At 39.0% G+C, this 6,737-nt stretch overlaps 1 long non-coding RNA gene across 1 annotated transcript; it reads left to right on the top strand.

Annotated features, from left to right (window-relative positions):
• Positions 1–1,852: 1,852 nt before the first annotated feature.
• Positions 1,853–5,936, top strand: LOC112847632 (uncharacterized). Its single transcript, XR_003221276.1, has 3 exons — positions 1,853–3,946; positions 4,036–4,178; positions 4,415–5,936. It is a non-coding gene; the product is annotated as an uncharacterized LOC112847632 (long non-coding RNA).
• Positions 5,937–6,737: the final 801 nt, after the last annotated feature.

The raw sequence follows: 6,737 nt of genomic DNA, 5'->3' as shown, positions 1-6,737 counted from the left end.
CTGTGCAGACGGAAGGACAGATTAGGCGTTGCCACAAAACATCTAAAAGAGCAGGCACAGATATGGAAAAAAAATCTATTGGATAAATGAAACCAACATTAACATGCACCAGAAAGATGGGAAGAGAAAAGTGTGGAGGAGTGGAACAGCTCATGATCTGAAGAAGCATCCCACATCATCAGTAAAAGATGGTAGTGGCAGTGTTATGGCATGGGCATGAGTGGCTGCCAGTGAAATCAAGCCATTAGTGTATATTGATGACGTGACTAGTGATAGAAGTATTACAATGAATTCTGAAGTGTAGACTCTGCTAAGATTCAGCCAAATGCTGCACGACTGAGCGAATAGTGCTTGACACTGCACGTTTTTCACCTGACCTCAACCAAGTAGAGCATGCTTTTTAGTTATTAAATGCCAAACTGAGGGCAGAAATACCCACGAATAAGCAGCAACTGAAGTCAGCTGCAGTAAAGGCCTGGCAGAGGATCTAATTCATAGTTTCTAAACTTCAGGCATCCATTGAAAGAACAAAATTTTAATGTATTTATTAAAAATAATCCAAATATTTAAATTTATGTTATGTTAGCTGTAGTCTGTCAAATTACTTACTCACAATTACATGATCAGTGGTTGAATTCAACTACCTACGGACCTAACTGTATGAGTAATAGTGGGAAAGAGTACAGACAGGGATGTCTGTACAGCTGTGAAATTTGTCTTCCCTTTGTTTACTAAAGATCCCAGTTGTAGTGCAGACTTGATATATTCAAGAAAACTCCCTTTTTTCCTTTTTCATTATCTCCCTCTCAGTGAGTCTCCTCTCCGTTGTCAGTGATTTATTGAAGAGCCCTTTGGAAACTTGGTATAAAATTCTAAAATAAGCACTTTGCTTGTAAATTCCCCAGGAGAATTCATGAGAGCTCAAGCTATGATACATTTTTCACTAAATCAAGCTGGAAGAGAGAAATTTCCCAAAAACTTTTAACAATTTAAATTCTGTGAAAATGTCACATCACAGAACAGTCATTTCTTCAGGCACCAAAAGGTATGTGTGGGATTATCATTCAGCTGCAGACATCAATATCAATTATCAGTCTTCTAACTTATGTCTTCTCACCCTTCCCTTCCCTCTCTAAACTGCTCTATTTCCAATCTTCAGTCCTATTAATGCATTTCTGTAATTGCATTAGAAGCAACAAAGAGGAAATAGTGCAAAATATATGCTCCAGAAAGAAAGTTATTCCTCTGCATCTGCAGGTAATTGAATTTTAATTGCTAATCAGAAAGGGCATTTTCAATTGAGTGAGTATCTGGCAGAAGAAGAAGCAACAGAACACAGTGAGAAAAGACACTCTTATTGTTATACTGGTCATGAAATAAACCATTCTGTATGGTAACCAGTTTAGAAGTGTATTTAGGCTGCCACAGAGGCATCACAGTGCAGATTGCACAGTCAAACACAATACCACTTTTGTGCCCTTGCATACATATTACCAGAATCTATAGCAAACACAGGCCTGCACCCAGCATGTTTTCTTTTAAAAATTACTTCAAGCTAATTTTGTGTTTGCAATTTGTCCTGAAGGGCAAGATGATGCAAAACAGATCGCACCCCTAGCTTATTTAGTGACAGCAGACCCATCAGGACGACTGAGGAACATATGCATTCCCTAGAGCTGACACACATGCCATTAGTTTGAATACTTTCATACATTAGGAAAGTGTAGTGCATTTGTGGTATTATTAAGTTCAAATGTGGAACAACTGCAGACTTAAAAAAAAATACTTTTTTTTCCCTTTCTTTATTCGGTTGGGATGGGACATCCTTTTGAAACCCCCGTTATCACTCATTTGGCAAAGAAGTTTGGGTGTATTGTTATGGTGGACCATCGTTTTTTTGCACACTCATGCATGCGCGCTCTCTTGCATTCTCTTCATTCTGCATTTTATAGAGCAAACATTTAGGTTAGACATGTCATGGTCCTGGGTTTTTGACCCTTGAATCAATCATTTTCATGACCCTTTGTATTTTAATGTTTAGTTTTTTGTTTCAGTTTTTTCTGATTGAGGTTTATTTAGTTGAAGCTCGTGTTGTTTTCACAGGTTTCCTCTTTGTATCTTTCTGTGTCAAGTTTAAGTGCTTGGCGCTTGTTTTTGTGTCCACCAGTTTTCTGTTTTATTTTGTTGGTCATTTGTCTCGTTGTGCCTCAGTTTAATTCCCTGACATCATTTTCTTAATTTGTTTCACCTGTGCCTTTCTTCTCCGCAGCTGTGTCTAATTCCCTGGTTAGCCCTGAGTGTGTCTCTGTGTGTCTATATAGCCCCAATTTCCCTTTTTCCCTTGTGTGAGTGTCTGTTTCAGTTATTCCTGCCATTGAGTATATTGACGTTTGATTGTGTTTTGTTCCCTCCTGACCACCACTGAGAAGATATTATTGAAAATAAAAGTGTCACTTTCCATTTTGGTTTGCAGGGTCATGAAACACATGATTATAACTTGCTCATTTATTTTAACTGACTTATTTCTTGGTGAGCTTGAAGAAACAAATTGATATGAGGTTCAGCATTTAAGCATTTGGCTTATGGTGAGTTACTTAATCAGCATTTGAAAGCATTTTATTGGCAATAAAGCTAACAGTAAAATGGGCAAAACGAATATTTAACAATGAAGTAATTTAGGTTGTAAACCTTTTTTTTTTTTTTTTCTTCTAACTGTTGTTTAAAACTGGCTTCTGTCCTGTCAACATTTACCAGTAAGTGCTAATGCAGCTTTTTTCTTTACCGTGAGTGCTACTCACTGCACTCAAACTGGGAAAAATCCCTTATATTAAGTTTAGATTTAAAGAGAAATTCATGTCAAATTAAGGGTTTATATAGTAAATATCTGCATAAGTGACTTTCTGCCTAAGTAGTTAAGAAATAAAAGTCTGTTTTATAAACAAGATCCTACAACTACGAAATAAAATTCAGACAAATAAGGTTGTGGTTGTGGTTGATGTGTCACGCTGTCAACTCTGTTCTCTGCTGTGATCCAACCAGTACATACATATGAAAGTGTTTGAAATCCAACAAGGCTCTCAGGCAGTAGAGCTCACGTTTCTCTGGGCTTAAGTATTCTTAATTGCTGATGGGAGTCAACTGTAGAAAAAGGTGGCACCTAAGGCAGGAGGCATGGCAGGACAAACCCTCACAAGGTCAATTTCAGGAGGCCCTGCTAGAGCCGTAACATGGCCTGTAAAGGAATAATAGAAATAGTTCCTATACGAGATAGGTTGTAAAGTATTAAGAGTTTCACACTGAGGAAGCAAGTTTGTTGTATTTTATTTAGTTTGACCATCTGTTTTATGTATTTCTTATGAAGCTGTTAGAGCACATAGCTGCTGCCATTCACTGAATTGTTGACTTCATTTTCTGCAGTGAACTGTCATATGATAGCTTTACAAATCAAAGCAGAGATTTTCAAGGTGGATCTATAGTTTGCATTTATAACATTCATAATAAATTAATTAACTCTCAAATAAAGTCATCCACTTCAAATATTTCTTTATTTCAAAATAGGCCTGAAGAGGAAAATAAACAATACATTAGTATTTAAAGCAATTGAGACACTTGAAGCAGCATGTAAGATATCCTTTTGGAGGTCGGGTAAATTGTCTATCAGTGCATATTACAGCCGCCCCTAATATAGTATGAAATATTTGATTCTGTATTCAAAAGAAATCAAGGGCTACTGCTCATTTTTTTTAAAAGACTGAGAAAAAAATGATGCAAATCATAACAGCTGCAAATTAGAATTTGAGTACTTGCAGATCATTTGTGAATTTAGTGAGAAATTTGCATGAAGAGTCCATCCATCCACTTTCTTCTGCTTGCCTGACATGTCTCAGCTGTCTTAGGAGGCAAGAGACAGGTTGCACCCTGAACAGGTTTCCAATCTATTGCAGAGGTAACACAGAGAGACAGACAACCATTTACACTTATGGCCAATTTAAAACCACCAGTTAACCTAATGTGCACGTCTTTGGACTGTGGAAGGAATCCAGAGTACCTGTGGAGAGAATCCTCCACACAGAACGGCACCAGCCAGCTGGTGGATTCAAACCCAGGGTCGTCTTGCTATGAGGCAATGGTGCTAACGGCGATGCCGCCACGCTGCTCACAGAAAAAACATATTCAATGTAAGTTACTTAACTGAAAATTATGCACATGTGGCTTTAGAGAAATGATAGATTTCTAGCAAACAATATTAAAAGATTTATTTTTCTTCTTGTGAACTGTGGATTGTATGAATGGTATTGCTTATGTGACCCATTTTGTTTAAAATGAATAAATATTGCTAAACCCATGCAACATTTTCTTTACTAAGTACCAGAAGTCATGATCCTAAATACCTTTTATATTTCTTGTCTTGTAGTAAGAGTCCAGCGATGATTGTGCTTCATCCTGCAATAAATTCTTTACTTGATTCTTCACCTGCAAGCATTCTTGTTTGATGGAACTACACAGAGACAGCTATTTGCAGTTGCTATCGGATGGCGCTGGAGGATGCACCAGTCTCTAACTCAGGCTTGCTTAAAAAAATGTAAATGTGAAAGAAGATTACAATTAATAGCATTATTCTGTAGTTTGTGCAATTGTTTTCTTGACATGGCCAACTGCTGTCTTCTAAATGATGCATACCAAAAAGGGTTTGGTTTGCGCCTCAGACCAAAAATTCCAGGGAGCTGCAGTTTATGAGAGAACTTCTCTCTGAAGAAAAGACTTGCAATATTTAACTGATCAATTGTCTCCTGTGGTGATGGATCTGTTTGTGAAAGGTTTTTTGCACCGGGCAAAAGTCTCATACACTGCATTTTTATAGTTTTATTACCCACTCCACTCCGGATCTTTCACAGAGTTTTCAAAGCTCCATTAACGTTTTTCATTACAACTCATTATTGATGCCAAATCCATTTCCAAACAAGCCATTTTATGTAAAAAAGACTCTGTCGTTATGCTTCTGGTTGGCTGAAGACAACTAAAAACAGCTGTAATTACTGAAGAATCCCGTGTTGTGCTCGTTATCACTGAATTGATAAAATAAACATTTGATTTTGCTAAAAACAAAGTCAGCAAGAGATGACTTTTCCTTCGCGAGGATGGTTTTCTTATTGTCAGTGAATTAACCTGATGTTTATCCCTGCTTGGTTTTAGCTGTGACCACGGATATCTCACAGCTGCAATTGGATTAGAGACATTGAACTATTGGAATTGAAATAGCTGGAATAGAGCTCCCATAAAATGGGCTGTATTCCTCAGAAGGTGTTAGCCCAGCCCACTGGGAGATGGAGTGCGCTGCTGGCATGTGAAAGAGATCAGAGAGAGGGGATCCTCCTCTGCAGCACCATTGTAGTCCAGGTAGCATAGATCAAACAGAGCAATCCCCACAGAGCTCCCCAGAAAGTGCTTACTGGGAGGCAATCTTAGGCAGCCCCGAAAGAGAGCCATGGCATATGGCCTTTTGAAGATAGTGGTCTGAGATTAGAGCATATCCCGAATCTGGAAGTATTAAGAGGGGCTGTACTGTGAGTATGTTGGTAAGAGACAGAATGACAGATAAGGGAAAAGCAAAAACCTTAATGCAGCAGTTTCAAAGTACACAGCAGAAAATGTGCATAGACCTGTTAAGATATCGATCGCTATCGTCTTCAGGGGCTTAAAGCAAGAATGTTTTCAAGAACTGACTGGAATTCAATAAAGATGATGCTTAAAAGTGTAACATCATGTCTCCCTCCTTCTACACTCTGTGAAATTAGATGTATTTTCTGACAGGATTATCACTTGTTTTTCACTTTGTGTGGACACTAATTTTCCGTCTAGACCAATTTCCTGCTCTATTTTCATATCTGCTCTGCCCTCCTCAATTGGAGAGAACAAAAGCCAATCCAATACAGTGTATAATAGCATAATTTATGACAGACTGTAGTAGCTTTGTGTGTGTGCGTGTGCATGCTCTCTCATCGAGCACTCTTTCTGACAGCTGTTCCCTGCAGCAGCCTGGAGAGTTGGCCACCGCTGCGATGCCATTTTATCTTCCAAACATCTGAGTAATAGAAAAACTGCTTCATTGTACGCTAAGGGGGCTGATATAAAAGCCACCTCACTTGACCGAGACTTATTACCATTCTATTTGTGAAGCGATGTCATGGTGATATTTTCTCTGATAAGATGGCAATTTCAATAAGAGGCTTCACTGGCTTTTGGCCCCTGGGGGCTTTGGCTTGAGTAGGAGGGATATATTTCACAGGGGAGAGCTTGATGAAATGAGGGGTGAGCATTTGCAAAAGTGAGATAAAACTCTTTCTTTCCACAGACATTTTCACAGGGAGTCATAAGAAGTTTGCTCTGAGTTGATTGGGAGATAGAAGCATATCCATGAAGGAGTGGAACAGTCTGTGGTCCAGTGTCCCATCCATTTTCCACTCTGATAAAGATGGTACAGGGAAGTTATTGGTGGTGCTGGGTGGTGGAGGGCTGCGATTTGGGGATGTGCCAGGCCGAAAATTAAGATGACAGCAATGACAAGGCTCGATGCCGAACAGATCTATCCCACTGATGCAAGCCACAAGCTTAACAACCCATGTAGGCTCTATCAGTGTGTGTTTGTGCCTGTGTGTGTCTGCATGCATCTGAGTTTGTGCATGCGTGTGTGTTTGATGTACCGTACCATATACCAGTGTGCTGACAGGATCATGGAG

This window comes from Oreochromis niloticus, linkage group LG8, assembly GCF_001858045.2.
Source record: "Oreochromis niloticus isolate F11D_XX linkage group LG8, O_niloticus_UMD_NMBU, whole genome shotgun sequence".
NCBI lineage: Eukaryota > Metazoa > Chordata > Actinopteri > Cichliformes > Cichlidae > Oreochromis > Oreochromis niloticus.
This window is presented reverse-complemented; position numbering and strand designations above follow the sequence as displayed.